Source organism: Chiloscyllium punctatum, chromosome 15 (genome assembly GCF_047496795.1).
Source record: "Chiloscyllium punctatum isolate Juve2018m chromosome 15, sChiPun1.3, whole genome shotgun sequence".
In the NCBI taxonomy this organism is placed as follows: Eukaryota; Metazoa; Chordata; class Chondrichthyes; order Orectolobiformes; family Hemiscylliidae; genus Chiloscyllium; species Chiloscyllium punctatum.
In genome coordinates, this window is record NC_092753.1 from 18,884,610 (window position 1) to 18,908,085 (window position 23,476).

At 45.4% G+C, this 23,476-nt stretch overlaps 1 protein-coding gene across 1 annotated transcript in view; it reads right to left on the minus strand.

Moving 5' to 3' along the window:
• Positions 1-23,476, minus strand: part of LOC140486099 (large ribosomal subunit protein uL18m-like) — an 81,781-nt gene that overhangs the window by 34,040 nt on the left and 24,265 nt on the right. The gene's annotated exons all lie outside the window — the stretch shown is intronic.

Sequence of the window (23,476 nt, forward strand, 5' to 3'; positions counted from 1 at the left end):
GTTATTTGATGTTACGTACTTTCAAATGAGGGTTTCTCAACTATTCTGAGAAATCTCCTTACTCTTGAGCAAACACTTCCAACATCCACACAGAACCAGATTGTGTGCGATGTGAAACTAAAAGATTTAGTGAAAGGTTTGTGGGTAGCATGATGGTTCAGTGGTTCGGACTGCCAGGGAGATGGACTTGATCCCATCCTCCAGCGATTGTGTGGAGTTTCCACATTTTCCCCGAATCTGCAGGGTTTTTTCCAGGTGGTCCGGTTTCCACCCACAGTCCAAAGATGCACAGCTTAGGTGGATTGACCATGATAAATCGCCAAGGAACTGTAAGCTAAGTAGACTGACATTGAGAAATGCAGGGTTACGGGGATAAGGTGGGAGTTGGGTCTGATTAGATTTCCTACAGAGTGGCAACAGGTCCTTTGGCCCAACAAGTCCATACCAACCCTCCAAAGAGTAGCCCACACAGACTCATTCCCCTATCCTATATTTACCCATGACTAATGCACCTTGCAATTTAGCGCAACCAATTCACCAAGCTGGCACATCTTTTGGATTGTGAGTGGAACCCGGAGAACCCATAGGAAACCCACGCAGACACAGCGAGAATGTGCATACTCCACACAGGCAATCGCCTGAAGTGGGAATCGAAGCCGGGTCCCTGGCACTGTGAGGCAGCAACGCTAACCACTGAGCCACCGTGCCACCTCTGGGCAGAGCTCTCTTCTGAGTGTTGGTTTGAACTAAATTGGCTGAATGGCCTCCTTCCACACTGTAGGGATTCTAAAAAGTCATTAACATTTCATCTCAGAAGTTTTTAAAAAGCCCTGATTCTTCTGCTTGAAAGCAGGATAATGTCCTTCCATCATCAACAAAGAATTTGGAGGGGAGTGGTTGTGGTAACCAGAGTTACAGATTTGAGGATGGGGTAACAGGTGTACAGGCAGATAGAGTGTGCAGAGAGTCTGTGAGGAAAGACAGACAGTTGATAGGGCAAAGTTGCAGTCGGTGTGATGGGGTGAAGTATGTCCATTTTAATGCAAGACGTGTCAGGAATAAGGATGATGAACTTAGAGCATGGATCTGGACTTGGAGCTAACGTGCTGTGGCCATTACATAGGCTTGGATCTCACAGGGACAGGAATGGTTGTTGGATGTTCCAGGGTTTAAGTGTTTCAAAAGGAATAGGGAGGGAGGTAAAAGAGGTGGGGGAGTGGGATTCCTAATCAGGGATAGTATCACAGCTGCAGAAAGGGAGGTTGTTGAGGAGGGTTTGCCAACTGAATAATTATGGTGCAAGTCAGAAACAGGAAAGGAGCAATCACTTTATTGGGAGTTTCCTATAGACCTCCTCACAGTAACAGAGACACGGAGAAGCACATTGGGAGGCAGATTTTGGAACAGTGCAGAAGTAGCAGGGTTGTTACCATGGGTGACTTCAACTTCCTCAATATTGATTGAATCTGACTTAGCGCAAAGAGTTTGGATGGAGCAGATTTTGTCAGGTGTGTCCAGGATGTAGATAGGCTGACAAGAGAGGAGGCCATGTTGGATTTGGTGCTTGAAATGAACCAGGTCTGGTGTCAGATCTTTCAGTGGGAAAGCATTTCAGTGATAGCGATCCTAACTCCCTGATCTTTACTACGGTCGTGGAGAAGAATTGGAGCAGATAGTGTGGGGAGGTATTTAATTTGGGAAAGGGGGAATTACAAAGCTATTAGGCATGAACTGTGGAGCATAAATTGGGAACAGATGTTCTCAGGGAAATGTGGAGGTCGATAATGTGGAGGTTGTTTAAGGAGCACTTACTGCAAATGCTGGATAGGTTTGTCCCACTGAGGCAAGAAAAGGATGATAGGGTGAATGAATCTTGGGTGACAAGGGATATGGAACATCCAGTCAAGAGGAAGAAATAAGCTTACTTAAGGTTGAGGAGGCAAGGATCAGACAGGACTCTAGAGGGCTACAAGGCAGCCAGGAAGGAACTAAAGGATGGACTGAGGAGAGCTGGAAGGAGCATGAGAAAGCTTTACTGTGTAGAATTAAGGAAAACCCTACGGCATTCTACACTTATGTGAGGAAGAAGAGGATGGCCAAAGTGAGAGAAGTGCCAATCAGGAATAGTGTAGGGAATGTATGCTTCGGGTCGGGGGAGGTAGGGGACATCTTTAATGAATACTTTGCATCAGTATTCACTACTGAGAGGGACCTTGTCGTTTGTGAGGACAGTGTGAAACAGGCTGATATTAGGTTGATGTTAAGTTGATATTAGGTTGAAACAGGTTGATGTTAAGAAGGAGGATGTGCTGGAAATTTTGGAAAACATGAGAATAGATAAATTCCCTGAGGCAGACGGGATATACTCAAGGTTTCAGCGGGAAGTGAGGGAAGAGATCGCTGTGCGTTTGGCGATGATCTGTGCGTCCACACTGTCCAGTGGAGTAGTACCAGATGATTGGAAGGTAGCAAATGTTATTGCCTTGTTCAAGAAAGGGAATGGGGATAATCCTGGGAATTACAGACCGTTCAGTCTTACGTTGGTGTCGGACAAAGTATTGGAGATGATTCTGAGAGACAGGATTTATGATTAGTTGGAAAGCATAGTTTGATTAGAGATAGTCAGCTTGGCTTTGTGAGGGGCACATCATGCCTCATTGAAATATTTGAGAGATCTTATTGAACCTTATTGAATTATTTGAGGATATGACAAAATGTATTGATGAAAGTAGAGCAATGGATGTGGTTTATATGGATTCTAGCAACTTATTTAATAAGGTTCCCCATGGGAGGCTCATTCAGAAAGTATGGAGGACTTGAATACAGGGAATTTGACTGTCTAGATACAGAATTGGCTGGCCCATAGAAGACAGAGGGTGATAGTAGATGGAAAGTATTCAGTGTGGAGCTTAGTGACCAGTGGCATTCCACTGTGATCTGTCTAGGAACTCTGCTTTTTGTGAGTTTTATAAATGGCTTGGCTGAGGAAGTGGAAGTAAGTTTTTTGATGACACGATGGTTGGTGGAGTTGTGGATAGAGTGGAGGGCTGTTGCAGGTTGCAACAGGACATTAACAGGATGCAGAAATGGACTAAGAAATGGCAGATTGAGTTCAACCTGGAAAATTGCCAAGTGATTCATTTTGGAAGGTCAAATTTGAATGCAGAATACAGGGCTAAAGGCAGGATTCTTGGCAGTGTGGAGGAACAAAGGGATCTTGGGGTCCACAAGTCCCTCAAAGTTGCCACCCAAGTTGATAGGGTTGTTAAGATGGCATATTGGTTTTCATTAGCAGGGGGATTGAGTTTAAGAGCCATGAGGTTATGCTGCAGCTCTATAAAACCCTACTTAGAATACTCTTGGTTGCCTGATTATAGGAAGGATGTAGATGCTTTAGAGAGGGTGGAGAGGAGGGTTACCAACATACTGCCTGGATTGGAGGGCTTGTCTTATGAAGAGAGGTTGTGGGAGCTCAAGCTTTTCTTATTGGAGCAAAGACGGATGAGAGGTGATTTGATAGAGATGTACAAGATGTTGAGGGGGTTAGATAGAGTGGATAGCCAGAGACTTTTTCCCAGGGCAGAAATGGCTATCACAAGAGGGCATAATTTTAAGGTGATTGGAGGAAGGTAAAGGGGAGGTGTCAGAGGGAGGTTCTTTACTCAGAGAGTAGTGGGTGTGTGGAATGCACCGCCAACGGTGGTAGTAGAGTCAGAGACATTAGGGACATTTAACCAACTCTTGGATAGGGACATGGAAGATAATACAACAAGGGGCATGTAGGTCAGTTCGATCTTAAGTAGGATAAAAGGTCAGCACAACATCGAGGGCCGAAAGGCCTGTACTGTGCTGTACTGTTCTATGTTCTATAATGCTTAAGAAATTCCATTGTTCTATCAACATTTGTGGACATAAAAGATTCGATCTGCTCTTCATTTACTGGACATCCTCTATCGTGCTCCCACATGTGTGGAGAGTTTGTGTCTTGCCTACTGAGCACTTAACAGAGAGCACAAAAGTCTCCCTTTCACATCCTAATTAACACCATATTTTACATGTTATTGTTGCTTTAACCTTCTTTAACAAGGTGTGGGGAGTTAGAGATGGGGGAAACAAAGGTATCTTTCCTCCAGCAGACAAGAGTTAGAAGCATTTGGTATGGACATGTGCTCCTCACTGGCACGGAAACAGAGAGAGGGAGAGACACGAAATTAGACAGAAACAGAAACAAAGATCAGGACATAGACAGAAGCCATTTCATAGAGACAGAGAGAGATGCAGGCAGAGACAGAGTGACAATTTTAAGAAATGAACCTGTGCAGACAAACCCTGAATCTTTCTCGCATTAATGTTGGAAATTTGGTGAGAGGTACTATCTTGTTACAGGACAATGGGTGGGAGACAGTGGAACATTTCTCAAAGACACTGAACCAGTGTCATTCATTCAGATAGTGTCTGCTGATGCCTCTTCCTGGCCCCTTTTTCTTTCCTCATGGTTCTGGTCCTCCAAGTGTCACCTCCTTGTAAATCCAACCATGCACATGGTGGCCATCTTGGAATGATGTCAACACTTGTGTACCATTCGATGTCTGAACATTTCTTTGACTCAACAGCGGCATTTGCTGTTACCATGGAGCATGCTCACCATGTGACGCTTTAAAACATGTACGCACGGACTTCAGGCGAACACAGCAGGGTGGGGGTTGATCAGGTCAAGGGCCAAAGAGACTGGGAGGTGTGGAGAAGTAAGGAAGAGATCAGGACAAGGGATAGAGAGACTGGAACAGCAGGGAGAACAGAGAGATCAGGACAAGGGCAAAGACACTTGGACTAGGTAGGGGTGAGCAAAGAGGTCAGTGGAGTGATCCTGAATGGGGAGGAAGAAATTGTGACAGGGGAAGAGGTCAGGACTGGGGAGCAATAGATCGGAATTCAGAAGCATGAGATAGGAACAGAAACAGAAATTGCTGGAAAAGCTCAGTACGTTTGGCAGCAACTGTGATATGAAATCAGAGTTAACTTTTCAGGTCCAGTAGACCCTTCTTCAGAACTGATGGTAGTTCGGATAAAGTTAGTTTTTATGCAGAAGATAGGCTGGTGTAGGAGGTAAGCAGTAAATGATAGGTGGAGGCAAAGCCCAAAAAGAGGAGCAGTTAGATAGTTGTTAACAATCACCTTGGGAGAAAGAATGGCTGCTGATTAGATGAGATTATCCTGCAGTGTGGAAACAGTCCTTCGGCTCAACAAGTCCACAGCAACCCACCGAAGAGTAACCCACCCAGACCCATTTCCCTCTGACTAATGTACCTAACACTATGGACTATTTAGCATGGCCAATTCACCTGACCTGCACATCTTTGGACGGAAACCAGCACAGACACGGGGAGAATGTGCAAACTCCACATAGACAGTCACCTGAGGCTGGAATCAAACCTGGGAGCCTGGTGCTGTGAGGCAGTAGTGTTAACCACTGAGCCACCATGCCAATCTATTTATGGCTACCAATGGGTTGTGTGTAATCGCAGAACACATGATCATAAAGCCTGATGTCTGGGAGTTGGGGGAAGGCGCCTCAAGTCCTGAAATTGTTGAACTCGGTATTGAGTCTAGAGGGCTGTCGAGCTCGCAAGCAGAAAATAAGGTACTGTTCATCCAGCTGAGCTTCACTGGAACACAGCTGTAAGCCTGAGGCAGAGATGTTGACCAGGAAACAAGGGGATATGTTGACGTGGAAGCCAAGAGGAAGGTCAGGGTCATTTTTACGGACAGAATAAGACCACAAAACCATAAGACATTGGAACATCAATTTGGCCATTCACCCCATCGGGTCTGCTCCAATAAGTTTCTCAACCCCATTCTCCTGTTCTCAGTCTTGTACTCACTGACCTGGCCTCCACAGCCTTCTGTGGTAATGAATTCCACAGATGCATCACTCTCTGGCTGAAGACGTTTCACCTTATTTCCATTCTAAAACCTTTCCTTGATTCTAAGGCTATGCACTCAGGTCTTAATTTCTCTTAGCAATGGAAACATTTTCCCAACACCCACTCTGTCCAGACCATTCAGTATTCCGTATGTTTCAATTAGATCCCACCCACCACCCCCACCCCGGATCTTTCTAAACACCATCTATTATAAACCCAGAGACCTCAAACACTCCTCATATGTTAGATTTTTCATTCCTGGGACCATTCTCGTGGACCTCCTCTGAACACACTCCACGGCCAGTACATCCTTCCTGAAATATGGGGCCCAAAACTGCACACAATACTCCAAATATAGTCTGACCAGAGTTATAGAGCCTCAGAAGTATGACCCTGCTTTTATATTCAAGTCATCTCATAATAAATGCCATAATTGCGTTTGCCTTCCTAACTACTGACTCAACCTGCAAGTTTACCTTGAGAGAATCCTGGACTAGAACTCCCAAGTCTCTTTGCACTTCAGGGTTCTGAATTTTCTCCTCCTTTAGAAAACAGTCCATGTCCCTATTCTTCCTACCAAAGTGTATGACCTCACACTTTCCCATGTTGTCCTCCATCTGCCACTTCTATGCCCACTCTTCTAAATTGTCCAAATCCTTCTGCAGCCTCCATGTCTCCTCGATGCTACCTGTCCCTCTACCTATCTTTATGTTGTCTGTAAGCTTAGCCAGAATCCCCTCAGTTCCTTCATCTAGATCATTAATGTATAAAGTGAAAGATTGTGGTCCCAACACTGAGCCTTGCGGAACACCACTTGTCGCCAGCTGCCATCCTGAGAAGGACCCTTTTATCCCCACTCTCTGCTTTCTGCCAGACAGCCAGGCTTCTATCTATGCTAGCACGTTGCCTCTGACACCACGGGCCCTTATCTTACTCAGTAGCCTCCAATGTGTCACCTTGTTAAAGGTCTTCTTGAAGTCCCGGCAGACAACATCCATTGGCTCTCCTTGGTCTAACCTGTTTGCAACATCCACAAAGAATTCTAGCAGATTTGTCAGACTTGACCTCCCCTTGATTAAAGAGAAAGTGAGGACTGCAGATGCTGGAGTTCAGAGCTGAAAATGTGTTGCTGGAAAAGTGCAGCAGGTCAGGCAGCATCCATGGAGCAGGAGAATCGACGTTTCGGGCATGAGCCCTTCTTCAGGAATGATCGACGTTTCGGGCATGAACCCTTATTCAGGATTCCTGAAGAAGGGCTCATGCCCGAAACGTCGATTCTCCTGCTCCTTGGATGCTGCCTGACCTGCTGCGCTTTTCCAGCAACACATTTTCAGCTTCCCTTGATTAAACCATGCTTCACCTAGAAGGTGTGTTTGGGCCATTGGATACTAAAGAGGAAGGAGGTAAACAGTCAGGTGTTATTCCTTCTGCAATTGCAAAAGTGCCATGGGGCTGTGAGTGTTTGGGGGTTGGGGTGGTGCAGAGGGTTGGGGAGCGAAGAGGAAGTGTCTTAGAGGGAATGATTCCTGAAGAAGTCTGAGAGTGGAGGGAGTGAAAATATGTGTCTGATGGTGGCATCCCATTGGATGTGACAGAAATGGCAGCTAATGATCATCTGGGTGTGAATGCTGGTGGAATGACAGGTGAGGACAAGGGACACCCTATCACCATTGTGGGAAGGAAGAGAGGTCTGAAGTGTAGGAGATGGGTCAGACCCTGTTGAGGGCCTTGATACAATGGTTTTGGGGAATCTTCAGTTAAGGATGAATTAGACTTTTCGGAGGCCCCCTTGTTGAAGCTGGCATCATCAGAACAGATGTGACTAAGATGGAGGAACTGGAAGAATATATTAGCGTCTTTCCAGAAAGCAGGGTGTGAAGATGTATTGTCAAGGTAATTGTGGAAGTCAGTGGATTTATACTGGTGGCCAGCCTATCCCCAGAAATGGAAACAGAGATGTCGAGGAAGGGAAGGGCAGAGTCAGAGATGGACCACGTGAATGTGAGAAATTGGAAGTTAAATTGACAAGAGGGACAAGTAGCACCGAAGATATCATCGATATATATCGGAGAAAGAGTTGTGGGTGGGGGTCAGAATAGGAGCAGATCAAGAACATTACTAGCTCACAAAGATATAACTGGGACTCATGCAGGTAATCATGGCCATGCATCTGGCCTGAAGAAGGGGACAGAGTTAAAAGAGAAGTTGTTCAGAGTGAGGATGAGCTTGGCCAGGCGCAGGAGGGCAGTGGTGGATAGGGAGAGTTCAGGCCGTTTTATCCAAGGGAGAAGTGGAGAGTCCAAGTGGAGAAGTGGGAAAAGATGAGGAAAGGGACTGCACATGCATAGTAAGGAGGGGGCAGCTGGAGTCTGCAAACTGGAAATTCTGAAATGGGTATAAAGCTTTAAAGGGATTGTGGAATGTAAGTAGACAAGGAGAGAAAAAAAGGCATGAAATAGAGATTGGGGGTAAGAGGTTGTGATGGGGGTGGTGGGGGTGGGGAGGGAAGATGTCAGATCTTGGACAGAAAGGAATCAGCTCAGGGATTTGGACGCCTAGCGTTTGTGCATACCAAACTGCATTCCCTCCCCACAGTCTCTGTCCAACTGCCTGACCTGCACCCTCTATAGTTCCTATGTTACCCATTCACCATATGTGGAAAATCGCTCTGTATCTCCATCAGTTTACAATTCCCTACCTCCTCACTGAGTCCCAGCTCCTGGGATGTAGGACACAGTGAGCAGGTGCAGAGACAAACTGGCCTGTTGACTGACTGCTTTAACACACAGCAAGATCCAAATTAGCAGGTATTCCTTGCAATCCCCTCACTGTGAGAGTTGTTTTATCTTCCCCTCTCACCACTGTCTCCTTCAGATTTGACAGCATGGGAGTAAAGCAAAGGAGAGATGGGGAACAGAAAGAGGCATTGCATTAACTATACATACCATGTGGCACTGAGTCCAAATCTAACCCAGTCAGGGGTACACAGCAGAGAGAGATTCCAAGCAAAAGAGGCAGGTCAGAGGGAGACAACTCAACAGAGTGACTCAACAGCAGCACTTCCGATCAAACTGATTGGGTCCTAAAGGACATAGTTGGATTGAGACTGAAGTGGGTGGTAAGTGAAACGGGAAAAACATACTTGACCTCATGCTCACCTACCTGCCAACTGCAAATGTATCTACCGAGAGCAGTATCAGTAAGAGTGTCCACTATGTAGTTCTGAGAACAGTACAGCACAGGAACATGCTCCCCATATTATGCTGAACATGAAACCAAATTAAACTAATCGCTTCTGTGTGCCCTTGGCCCTCATCCCTCCATTTCCTGCATATTCATGTACTCATCGAAAAGCCCCTGAAATGATCCTATCATAATTGGCTCCATCACTGCCAATTAATTGGACTTTTGCCTATCTCTTGAAGACCTTTTCAAATTCTTTATTAACCTCATTGCAGGTAATACAAAAGAATATTGATTTTTTGCAAGTTGGTACAATGTTAGTTCCAACAAATTTATGTGGTTACACTTAATGTTAGAATTCTTTAACTGACAAGTTGTGAGCAGTTTCTTTCTTGCCTTATTAATAAACAGCCCTACCTTTACCATTGGGTGTCTTACAATGTTTTCATTCAACCCACATTCCAATGTCTGCCAGTTTCTGTTCCTGTGTTTCAATTCTCCCTGTAATAACATCGGGCTGCTTTTCCTGTCTGAGACTGATTTGCTTGCATAATTTTATTTGAGTCCTTTCTCCTAATGCTTTTAGTGATTTTTGTTTTGTATCTAGGTAATGCTATAACTATTCCAGAATCTATATCAATGAATATTTGAAGGGTGTAAACTAAACCTTTTATTAGTATTGTGACAGATCCTTAGGCCTTCAACATGCACCATCCTATGAAACCCAATCTGAAGCCCATCTAACCTACACTATTCCAATCTCGTGCATATGCCTATCCAAAGACAATTTAAATGCCCTTAGAGTTGGCGAGTCTACAAATGTTGCAGGCAGTGCATTCCACGTCCCGACTACTCTCTGAGGAAAGAAACAACCTCTGACATCTGTCCTTTATCTATCACCCCTCAATTTAAAGCTATGTCCCCTTGTACTAGCCAGCACCATCTGAGGAAAAAGGCTCTTGCTGTCAACCTGATCAAAACCTCCAATTATCTTATATGTCTCAATTAAGTCACCTCTCAACCTTCTTCTCTCTAAAGAAAATAGTCACAACTTTTCCTCGTAAGACTTTCCCTCCATACCAGGAAACATCCTAGTAAATCTCCTCTGAACCCTTTCCAAAGCTTCCACATCCTTCCTATAATGCGGTGACCAGAATGGCACACAATACTCCAAGTGGGGCTGCACCAGAGGTTTGTACAGTGACCAGAACTGTACACAATATTACGAGTGTGGCCACTCCAGAGTTTTGTACAGCTGCAGTATGACCTTATGGCTCCAAAACTCAATCCCTCTACTAATAAAAGCTAACACACCGTATGCCTTCTTAACAGCCCTGTCTACCTGGGTGGCAACTTTCAAGGATCTATGTACCTGGACACCGAGAATCTCTCTGCTCATCTACACTGCCAAGAATCTTACCATTCGCCCAATACTTGGTATTCCTGTTCCTCCTTCCAAAGTGAATCACCTCACACTTTTCTGCATTAAACTCCATTTGCTACTTCTCAGCCAAGTTCTGCAGCTTATCTATGTCTCTCTGTAACCCACAATATCCTTCGGCACTATCCACAACTCGACCGACCTTAGTGTCATCTGCAAATTTACTAACCCATCCTTCTACAACTATCCAGGTCATTAATAAAAATGACAAACAGCTGTGGACCCAAAACAGATCCTTGCAGTACACCACTAGTAACTGAACTCCAGGATAAACATTTCCTATCAACCGCCAACCTCTGTCTTCTTTCAGTTAGCCACTTTCTGATCCAAACAGCTAACTCACCCTCAATCCCATGCCTCTGTATTTTATGCAATAGCCTACCATGGGGAAAGTTATCAAACATCTTACTGAATTCCATATACACCACATCAACCACTTTACCTTCATCTACCTGTTTGGTCACCTTCTCAAAGAACTCTCAAAGGTTTGTGAGGCGTGACCTCCCTTCACAAAACCGTGTTGACTATCCCTAACCAACTTATTTCTATTCAGATGATTATAAATTCTATCTCTTATAACCCTTTTCAACACTTTATCCGCAACTGAAGTAAGACTCCCTGGTCTATAATTTCCAGGGTTGTCTCTACTCCCCTTTTTGAACAAGGGAACAACATTTGCTGTCCCCCAGTCTTCTGGCACTACTCCTATCAACAATGATGACATAAAGATCAAAGTCAAAGGCTCTGCAATCTCCTCGGCTTCCCAGAGAATCCTAGGATAAATCCCATACAGTCCAGGGGACTTATCTATATTCACACTTTCCAGAATTGCTAACACCTCCTCCTTCTGTACTGCAATCCCATCTAGTCTTGTAGCCTGCACTTTTGTATCCTCCACGATAACCTTTTTTTTCCCAGTGTGAATATTGATGAAAAATGGTCATTTAGCACTTCCCCATATCCTCTGACTCCACGCACAACTTCTCACTACTGTCCTTGATTTTCCCTAATCTTACTCTATTTATTCTTTTGTTCCTGATATACCTATAGAAAGCTTTAGGGTTTTCCCTGATCCTACCCACCAATGACTTCTCATGTCCCCTCCTGGTTCTTCTTAGTTCTCTCTTTAGGTCTTTCCTGGCTAATGTGTAATTCTCACTCACCCTAACCGAGCCATCATATTTCATCCTGATGTAAGCTTTCTTCTTCTTCTTGACCAGAGATTCAACTTCCTTCATAAACCAAGGCTCCCGCGCTCAACAACCTCCTCCCTGCCTGACAGTTACATACTCATTTAAGACACGCAGGAGCTGTTCCCTAAATAAGTTCACATTTCTAGTGTGTCCATTTCCTGTAGTTTTCTTCCCCATCTAATGCATCCTAAATCTTGTCTCATCGCATCATAATTGCCTTTCCCCCAGCTATAACTCTTGCCCTGCGGTATGTACCTATCTCTTTCCATCGCTAAGGTAAACATAACCGAATTGTGGTCACTATCACCAAAATGCTAACTACCTCCAAACAGTTTCCAATATGGTATACTTGTTGTTGAGGGGAACGGCCACAGGGGATCCCTGCACTGCCTGCCAGTTCCCTTTCCGTCCCCTGACTGGAACCCATCTGCCTTCTTGTACCTGAAGTGTGACTACCTCCCTGTAACTCCTCTCAATAACCCTCTCCGCCTCCTGAATGATCCGAAGTTCATCCAGCTCCAGCTCCAGTACCCCAACGTGGTTTTCGAGGAGCTGGAGTTGGATGCACTTCCCGCAGATATAGTCAGCAGGGACACAAGTGGTGACCCTCATTCTGCAGGAGGAACATTGAACTGCCCCAATCTCCATCCCCACTGTTCTAAATTCCCAACGAGATGACTGAAAACTGAAAAAAAGCTAAACCAGTCACCTTATCAATTGGTGCACAGAACCTTTTATTTTGGTTAGAGGAGGAGGTTGGGTGGGAGACACTACCCAAGGAGTATTTTAGGTAAAGAAACCGCCCAATTAAAAAGCCTCACTTACTCAGCAGTCAAGTGTCTGCTCTGGCTCGTGTGTGCTCTGCCTATACATGAAGCAAGTTTCTAAACTTTACTCCCACCTTCCCATCGGGCCTCTGGTCCTCGCTGTCGCTCCTTCCACTGCAACTGATCTTGGTAAAGACCCCAGCAATCTTTTGGCTTACCTCTTTCAATAACCTGGGGTAGATACCATTGGGCCCTGGGGACTTATTCACCTTAATATCCTTCTGAAAACTCAGACTCCTCTTCACAGAGAGAATATCCTCTATTGCATTGTGTGGCACCACCACAGTGCTAGACGGAACATAATTCGAAAATATAGACAAAAAACAACAGATGCTGGAATTCAACACATTCAAGCAGCAAGTTGGAAGATCACAGTAAGGCAGGCAGCACCAGGAATGTGGAACAACACAGCAAGGCAGGTAGCACCAGGAGGGTGGAACAACACAGCAAGGCAGGCAGCACCAGGAGGGTGGAACAACACAACAAGGCAGGTAGCACCAGGAGGGTGGAACAACACAGTAAGACAGGCAGCACCAGGAGGGTGGAACAACACAGTAAGGCAGGCAGGACCAGGAGGGTGGAGAAATCAACGTTTCATGTCTAGCCCTTCTTTAATCCTTTGATTCTGAGCGTCCACCATCGGATAATCCGCCACACTCCAGGTACATTCCCCCTTTTGGCAGGGATCCTGACCTGTTGCTTTGATCTTTGGATCAACAAGGAGGGATTGTGGAAGCTGTTTTTGCAAGCCTGCCTGTTTGCAGCCATTTTAGTCAGACATTATATTGATCACACCGGGCTTGGCCCCTTGCCCTGGGTGACCCCTAGCATACTAGTACATTCTGCATTAACCACATAAATTGCACTCTTCCCACATAACGTCTGCTTTTTATCTGCAGCTACCTGCGAAGCAAAAGCGCAGCCCTGCCAGATTTTATAAATGGTCAAATCTAGCCTCTGGAATGTGCATTGACTCAAGATCTGAGAACAATAGCTTGTTATGTACAGTCGAAGATGAGGCCGACCTCAGACTCTGCCTGGTGTATTGTCATGAATGCCCTCTAGTGACTGTCCTGTAGTTGGTGTCTGATTGAGCAACTGGCAGCTAGTTCTCTCTTGTACTATATAAATCCACAGTGATCTGGAACGCTTTGAAGTAATACCGGACTGTACTAAGAAAAGGTGGGCTCCCTATTGTCTGAGTCTGGAGAATTTCTTCAGCAACTTCAAACGTTGATTTCTCCACCTCTTAATGGTGCCTGGCATGCTGTGTTCTTCCAGCCTCCTGCTTGTCTACCTTTGAATGGACATGGCCACTCAAGACTGGGAACCCATGCGGCACTGTGGGCCATTGACAGCAGTCGATTTCTACTCCAAAATAATCTACAACCTCATGGCCTCGATCTCTTCATAGCTGCCTCTTACCCGCCCTCGATCTCTTCATAGCGCCTCTTACCCGTTCTCGATCTCTCCATAGCCAACTGCCGCCGTGACATCAACTGCCTCAACTTCTCCGGCCCTCTTACCCACTCCAACCTCTCAGCCTCGCAACGTGCAGCCCTCCACTCCCTCCGCTCCAAACCCAACCTCACTATCAAACCAGCAGACAAGGGAGGCGCGGTGGTAGTTTGGCGCACTGATCTTTACATTGCTGAGGCTAAATGCCAGCTCGCGGACACGTCCTCCTATTGCCCCCTTGACCATGACGCCACCTCCCACCACCAAACCATCATCTCCCAGACCATCCATAACCTCATCACCTCAGGGGATCTCCTATCCACCACCTCCAACCTCATAGTCCCACAACCCTGCACCGCCAGTTTCTACCTCCTGCCCAAAATCCACAAACCTGAATGCCGGGGTCAACCCATTGTCTCAGCCTGCTCCTGCCCCACCGAACTTATCTATGCATACCTTGACATGGTCCTGTCCCCCTTAGTCCAAGAACTCCCCACCTCCGTTCGGGACACCACCCATGCCCTCCACCTCCTCCATGATTTTCGCTTCCCTGACCCCCACCGCCTTGTCTTCACCATGGACATCCAGTCCCTAAACACCTCCATCCCCCATCACGAAGGCCTCAAAGCCCTCCATTTCTTCCTTTCCCGCCGAAACAACCAGCACCCTTCCACTGACACTCTCCTTCGACTGACTGAACTGGTCCTCACTCTGGACAACCTCTCTTTCCAATCCTCCCACTTCCTCCAAACCAAAGGAGTAGTCATGGGCACCCACATGGGCCCCAGCTATGCCGACCTCTTCATCTGATATGTGGAACAGTTCATCTTCTGAGGCTACACTGGCTCAACTTCCCCTCCCACTCCACCAAGGACATGCAGGTCCTTGGACTCCTCCATCACCAGTCCATAGCAACACGACAGCTGGAGGAAGAGTGCCTCATTTTCCGTCTAGGAACCCTCCACCCACAAGGGATGAACTCAGATTTCTCCAGTTTCCTCATTTCCCCTCCCCCACCTTGTCTCAGTCAAATCCCTTGAATTCAGCACCGCCTTCGTAACCTGCAATCTTCTTCCTGACCTCTCCGCGCCCACCCCCCACTCCAGCCTATCACCCTCACCTTAACCTCCTTCCACCTATCACATTTCCAACACCCCTCCCCCAAGTCCCTCCTCCCGACCTTTTATCTTAGCCTGCTTGGCACACTCTCCTCATTTCTGAAGAAGGGCTCATGCCCGAAACATTCTGCTCCTTGGATGCTGCCTGACCTGCTGCGCTTTTCCAGCAACACATTTTCAGCTCATCTAGTGATCCCCAGAATAACATGTACAAGTCTTCTGGCAGTTCAGTTCACTCTATGTGACATCAAGAAATGGTTGAAGGCATTGGAAAGTGCTCAGGCGATCAGCCCTGACAGCATTACAGCAATGGATGCCTCACAGCACCAGGGACATGGATTCAATTCCTGCCTATCTGTGTGGAGTTTGTGTATTCTCCCCGTGCCTGCGTGGGTTTCCACCTGGTGCTCCGGTTTCCTCCCACAGTCCAAAGATGTGCCCATCAGGTGAATTGGCCATGTTACATTGCCCACAGTGTTAGGTATGTTAGTCAGGGGTAAATATAGGGGAGGGGAATGGATTTGGGTGGGTTTGATCTTAGGAGGGGCAGTGTGGATTTGTTGGGCTAAAGGACCTCTTTCCACACTGTAGCGAATCTAATCTGATAGTAGTGAAGAGCTGTGCTCCAGAACTTGCAGCTCCAAAGGCTAAACTCATCCAGTGCCATTGCAACACTGTATTAACCCAACAAAGTGGAAAACTGTGCATATAGGTCCCGAACGAAAAAAGCAAGAGAAATCTAACCCAGGCAATTACTGCACCATTAGTCTACTCTTGATTATCAGTAAAATGATGGAAAGCACCAGTCAATATTTCCATCAGGCAGCACCTGCTTTTATTGTTTAGTGACACCCAGTTAGTGTTCAGTCAGGGCCACTCAGCTTCCGATCTCATTGTTTCAAAAATGACAGTGTTCTGTGTGAGACATGGTTTGGAGATGTCGGTGTTGGACTGGGGTGTACAAAGTTAAAAATCACACAACACCAGGTTATAGTCCAACAGGTTTAATTGGAAGCACGCTCCTTCCAATTAAAGCTGTTGGACTATAACCTGGTGTTGTATGATTTTTAACTGTGTGAGACAGGCTGTGTGCCAATTCTTGATTGCGCGTTTGTGCTTCTGTGCATGTGAGTGAGTTTGTAAGCATGTGTGCTTTTTTGATTGTGCAACTCCATGCACGTGTTTAGATTAGATTCCCTACAGTGTGGAAACAGGCGATTTGGCCCAACTAGTCCACACCAACCCTCAGAAGAGTAACCCACCCTCCTCTGACAAACTCACCTAACATTATGGTCAATTTAGCATGGCCAATTCACCTCACTGACATATTTTTGGATTGTGGGAGAAAACCGGAGCAAACCCGCACAGACACAGGGAGAATATGCAAACTCCACACAGACAGTTGCCCAAGGCTGGGATCGAGCCTGGTATGCTGGTGCTGTGAGGCAGCAAAGTCAACCACTGAGCCACATGTGAGCACATGAATGCGTCTGTATGTGTGAATGCAAACCTGAATTTGTGTGTATACATGTGTGTTTGCTTGAGCATGAATGAGTACATGCGAGTGTATTATTGTCTGTGAGTGTCTGAGTGTGTGACAGAGTTTGGACTCTGTGAGTGTGAGGGAGTTTGCATGTCTGTGTCTGTTTACTTGTTTGAGTGTGGAGAAACGGAGTTAATCGTCTGATTTGTTGAAGTATTTGTTGGCGATTTGTTGGGTGGCATGGTGGCACAGTGGTTAGCACTGCTGCTTCACGTTGCTGGAAGCACAAGTTCAATCCCTGTGTCAGGTGACTCTGTGTGTGGCTTTTGCACATTCTCCCTGTGTCTGTGTGGGTTTGCAGCAGTTTCCTCCCACTACCTAAAAAAATGTGCAGGTCAGGTGAATTAGCTGTGCTAAATTGCCCATGGTGAAGGGCTAAGTATATGGGGGTGGCTCGCGGGTCGGTGTGGACTTATTGGGCCGAAGGGCCTGTTTCTAAACTGCAAGTAGTCTAGTTTTTCTACAAATCCGGACAACACAAGTTTCCGTACAAAGGGAGATGCTTTATTATCAGACAGACAGTGAGAGATTCTCAGTGACACAAAAGAAGTCGTGCAGCTACTTGTGGTGGTACTTTGCAACGAATCTCTGCTCCACACACGGAGGCAGGATATTTTATAGGAATAATACAGCGGTCGACAAGTCACATGATTGATTGCTGTTACATTGTTTAAGACAGGTAATTACAATTTTACAATGTCCAGTGATTGCAAATTTCTTGTGATAACTAGCGAATGGTTTACAGGGACTAGTTATTGTATTCTTCATCAGCATATGTTGATGGGTAGAGATTTAGACAGAAGGATTTTGCTTTGTTCTCATTGTTGGATTCACACACCTATGTTAATAGGTAGGGGACACATAATAATGGGAACAGGAGGCAGTTAATAAGGTTATGGCCAAGGCTATCAGTCTTATCCAGGGAAGACAAACACCTTTGCCTGAGGCTGGAAGTGAAATCCACATGCATGGCTCCAGAGGATTCGGTTCTCCGGGAGTCAGCCAGCAGTGGAATGCTTAACCCTTGAGTTCCCAGGATGTCAGGAAAAAGAAGTAAAAATGGAACTCCTTCTTTTCTGGCTTTCTAACTTCCTCACATTTGTGACATTTATCACATTTCTCTCACTCAAAAGATGTTGCCAGAAATGATGGGTTTCTGCAGAATATTGTGTATCCTGATTGGTTCTGGTCTCAAACAGGTTTATTTTTGTTTTCATTCTGTGACAGACCAATTTGTTTACATTTAGTTCCAGCACAGGTTTCAAAATAAAATCAACAATCGACTTATCAATAAAATGGGCTGAAAGTTAATATGAATTAGGTCATGATTGTCATTCTGATGCAAAGTATGTGTTTAGTATCTCCCCATCTCCTGCAGCTCCACACAAAGGCCGCCTTGCTGATCTTTAAGGGACCCTATTCTCTCCCTAGTTACCCTTTTGTCCTTAATGTATTTGTCGAATCCCTTTGGATTCTCCTTAACCCTACTTGCCAAAATTATCCTGTGTCCCCTTTTTGCCCTCTTGATTTCCCTCTTAAGTATAGTGCTACTGCCTTTATACTCTTCCAGGGATTCATTGGATTTCTCCTGTCATATGCTTCCTTCTTTTTCTGAACGAAAACCTCAGTCCAGTGTTCCTGACACCTGCCAACCTTGCCTTTCACTCTAACAGGTACATACTGTCTCTGGACTACCATTATCTCATTTTTGAAGGCTTCCCATTTTCCAGCCGTCCCTCTACCAACGAACATCCGCCACCTAATCAACTTTTGAAAGTTCTTGCCTCATTACATCAAAATTGGCCTTCCTCCAATTTAGAATTTTAACTTTCAGATCTGGTCTATCCTTTTCTATCATGACTTTAAGACTGATGAGGAGGTGCCTGTGTTGGACTAGGGTAGACAATGTTTAAAAATCACATAACACCAGTTTATAGTCCAACAAGTTTATTTCGAGGCACTAGCTTTCGGAGCACCGCTCCATCATCAGGTAGATAGTGGGGCAGGATCATTAGACTTAGAATTTATAGCAAAAGATCATCATATCATGGAACTGATACGACATATTGAGCAAACCTAGATTGCTGTTAAATTTTTCATCTGGCAGATTTCGGTTCATTAATTTGTAAATCCCAGAACTTCATTTAAGTCACATTCCTGAGATGACTAAGGTTTTATTTTAAAAAAGGTGATATCTCAGCTCAGATAATGCATTAAAGGTGTGAGGTTAGAGTTTGTCTGTATCCCAATCTTGAGTCATACTGGTTCTATTTTCAAAGTTGGAATTTATAAAATGTCAGATGGATTGACTGCCTGCAGACTGTGTGCTTTTTGAGCAAAAATAGAATGTATTTCGAAATACAATTTTACAAATGCAAATTCACACCAGAGACTTATTTGTGTGTGTGCGAGCAGGTGAGGGAAAGAGAGAGAAAGAGAGGCAGAGAGACAGAGAGAGAGTGAATGAGACAGAGCGCATGTATGAGAGAGGATCTGTGTGAGTGTGTGTATGTAAGTGTGTGTGTGTGTGTGCTTGTGTAAGAATTTATAGCGCACTGGGGTCACCTGCAGTGTGACGTGAACCCCAGGTCCTAGATGAGGTCATCCCCATGGGTACCCAACTTGGCTATCAGCCTCAGCTCGTCTGCTGTAAGTTGTCGCAGCAAACAGGGAGTCAGAATATTCGGTAAGTAATCAAACTGGAAGGTTGTGGGTAGTGATGTCCCAAAGGGATCTGTGGTGGGGCCCTCAATTATTCGCCATTTCATGAACACTTTGGTAATGGTACCAAAAATCAAATATCCAAGGTTGCTGAAGACACAAAATTGGGCAAAATTGGAGCAAGTGTAATCAAATTGCAGCATAATATTAATAGATGAGGTGAATGGGCAAAGCTGAGACTGATGGATTTCAATGCAAACAAATGAGAAATTACCCATTTGGTTCGAACAAGGATAGATTAGGATTATTTTTAGAAGACAATTTATTTAATGCAGTGAACGTCCAACAAGATTTTGAAGTTCAGTTTCAGAAAATAATTCAGGCAGCTAATGGAATGCTGGCCTTCAAATCTAAAAAGCTGGAGTAAGGGGATGCATATGGTATGGAAAATCCTAGTTAGATCCCACTTAGAGTACTGTGAGCAGAGCTGGGCATCATACATTAGGAAGACTGTTTTAGCTATGGTGGGAGTTCAACATAGGTTTACAAGGATGATACCTGGGATTCAGGGGTCAAGATATGCAATCAATTTCATCAAATTACGCTTTTATTCTCCAGAATTTAGATGGTTCAGGAATGAGTTTATTGAGCTCTTCAGCAAATTAACAGGAAAAGACAGAGTTGATAGAGATAACTTTTTCCACTGGATAATGATTCTGGAAACAGGGGCATCGTGGAAGAATTAGGGCCAGGCCATTCACGAGGGACGGTGGTAAGCACTTAGTCACACAAGACTTCAGGAGAATTGAATTCTCTTCCTCAAATGGGTGGTTGTTCCTCATTCAATTGTTAAATTGAAATCTGAGATAAACATTTTTAGAAGGAAGGGTTTCAAGGAATATAGGCACCAAGGCAAATGGAGTTAGGCCATGGATCTGGCTTTTGAATGGTGGAATATGCTCCAGGGGCAAAACAGCCCATCCTTGTTCCTCTGTTTCGAAACCAACTTTCCAGTCATGCAAATATGAGTCCATCATTACCGTTCACTTTGGTGTCATTAACAATCTAACCTGTTACTTTACCTTGCTACCACACTGTTACATGGGGTCATGGAACTAGAGACAGTTTATCGCAAAAAAAGAAGCATTGTCATTGCGTCAGTAAAAACCAAATCACCTCTTGTCCAACACCAGGTCAGATCTTCAGGCTAACGTTCTCACAACTGAGCTATTTCAGCCAAGAACATATACCACTATTCCTGTGATCCGTTTGACCTACATCACAAATGCTATCTCAATTAATAATCTTGTTCCTTTGAAGATAATCAGATAAGTTCATCAGTCACGATCTTCTCTTAATGAGTCCATGCTGACTCTCCTGGATTAAAATTTCACACTCTATTTGATCATTTCTATTGTAGCTCAGAGATTTTCCAATCATTTTCTCACCACAGGAAATATAATAGCAGCTGGACTCCACTCATTATTTCTAACTTGAACTTTCCGATACAAGGGGAACAAACCAGGGTGGGCTGTCCTAGAGGAGGCCGGAAGGTGTGTCAGGGTGGACTGAGGGCTGGAAGGGACATGAGGTAGGCCGAGAGCTAGAAGGGGTGTAGGGGCAGGTTGCCTTCGAGTGGCTGGAAGGTGGGAGGGACTGGTGGGTAGCTTGTGGTCTATATTGTATACATTTTTTAAAACGTAATTGGACTGTCTTATTTGTACAAATATTATTGGTCGTGTTTGGTAATGATTGAAAGTGGGATTTGAGGTTTGTCCTCATATCCCTGAAAACTGGTTGAACTGGGAGGGTTGGGGCTTGGTTTTGCCACTCCTTTCCCTCATAAAATTGCTGTTTCTCTGTGCACAGCTGTTAATATTAATTCTTTTGCAAACTGCGTATTGTTTAATAACATAAAAAAAACGTAGACTGTAGGGAAATAGATGGTGACATCTTGCAAAATGTCGAGATTACAGAGGAGGAAGTGCTGGATGTCTTGAAATGGTTAAAGGTGGATAAATCCCGAGGACCTGATCAGGTGTACCCGAGAACTCTGTGGGAAGCTAGAGAAGTGATTGCTGGGCCTCTTGCTGAGATAGTTGTATCATCGATAGTCAAAGGTAAGGTGCCGGAAGACTGGAGATTGGCAAACGTGGTGCCACTGTTTAAGAAGGGTGGTAAAGACAAGCCAGGGAACTATAGACCGGTGAGCCTGACCTCGCTGGTGGGCAAGTTGTTGGAGGGAGTCCTGAGGGATAAAGTTAAAAATCACACAACACCAGATTACAGCCCAACAGCTTTATTTGGAAGCACTAGTTTTAGGAGTGCTCCGAAAGCTACTTGGACGATAACCTGGTATTGTGTGATTTTGAACTTTGTCCTCCCCAGTCCACCACAGGCTCCTCCACGTCATCATCCGAGATAGTCATCATGGATTTGTTAAGGGAAGGTCGTGTCTGATGAAGGTGACTGATTTTCTTTGAAGGATAAAGAATGGATGGAGTGTATCCGATGGAGATCAACCTGATGATAAGAAGGACAATAAGACGCAGTATTTATAGCAAAAGGATTACAGTTTCATGCAGCTGAAATGATATATTAAACAATTTAGGTTAAGCCTTTCATCTTTTATAATGGGTTTACTAGTTTCCGTTCTTTAATATAAGAACCTCAGAACCTTTTTAAAGTTACGTTGTCGAGATAACTTCAGGTTGTCTAACAAGAGATGCCATCTCAGCTCAGACAATGCATTAAAGGTGTGAGGTTAAAGTCTGTCTGTGTCCCAATTTAGAGTCAGACTGTTTGTAGCCTCCCAGTCGGAGAGCACTTCAGCGCTCTGTGCCTTTCGGTCTCAGACCCCTGGGTGACAATCCTCCAAGGCAGACTATGGGACAGCCAACAATGCAAAGTGGCCAAGCAGAGGCTGATCGTCAAGTTCGGTACCCAATGGGATGACTTTAACTGGGCACTTTGGTTCATGTCACACGACACGTGACAACACTGCATTGTATACTATTTCACCGACACTCACAAGTACACGCACACACACAAAAGCACACTCCTACCGACCCACACACATGCATACCCTCTCTCAAACACAAGCTCTCTCTCATACACTCACTCAAACACTTCCACATTCACAGCCACTCACGCACCTTCTCACAAACTGATAACCCAGTACACTCAAACACATGCACCTACACACACTCTCACAGACCCGCATATCCTACATGCACACACACACAGACACACACACACAGCCACACACACGCACACAGGCACCCACACACACACACACACTGATTCCGGGTTCTCATGACTCTCAGCTGGAGACTATCATTGCCTGCAGACCCGACCTTCATCCCCCCACTACACCATGAAGGGTAACACTTGTTCATGCCCTTACACAGCCGTCTGTGCCCTCCCTTGACCCCGTCCTTTCCATCTTGCCCACCGCCCCTCTATGCCCCTCTACCTCCTTCCTCAGCTGGGTTGCTCTGACAATGTCAATTTCACTTCCTATGTCAATGTCACTGCACTACGTTTTATTTTTCCCCTCACGAACCGGGATCACCCTACTCTGTGCTTGCTGACCCCACCCCCTACGTTTGCCCTCCCGGATAGCGCTTTGTGTTTCGTTGGACCCGCGGGAGTAGCTGCGGACGTTCTGCTTAAACCTGAGCGGATAACACTGTTCTACTCGCAGACAGGGAGGTCTGCAGATGCTGGAGCCCGAAACATCGATTTCCCTGCTGTGCGTTTCCAGCAACACACTCTCGACACTGTTCTGCCACGACCCTGTCTCGGTTCCACACAATCCCATTCATCATTAAGGCGCCACGGCATCCCAAGGACTTGGGACCCATGGGAACTAAATGATGACAGCGGCCTCAGCACTCTGCACCCCCTGACCTTGGAAAGCCCATCTTGGTTCAGGTTACCGATCTAGGGCAGGGAGGGTTTTGCGTGCACTGCCTTCCCACATCAGTGGAAGCGACCTTCACTAAACAGCTGCCCATGACTACCCCTTGCTGTGAAGTTAAACATCACACAACACCAGGTTATAGTCCAACAGATTTAATTGGAAGCTCTAGATTTCGGACAACCACCTGATGAAGGAGCAGCGCT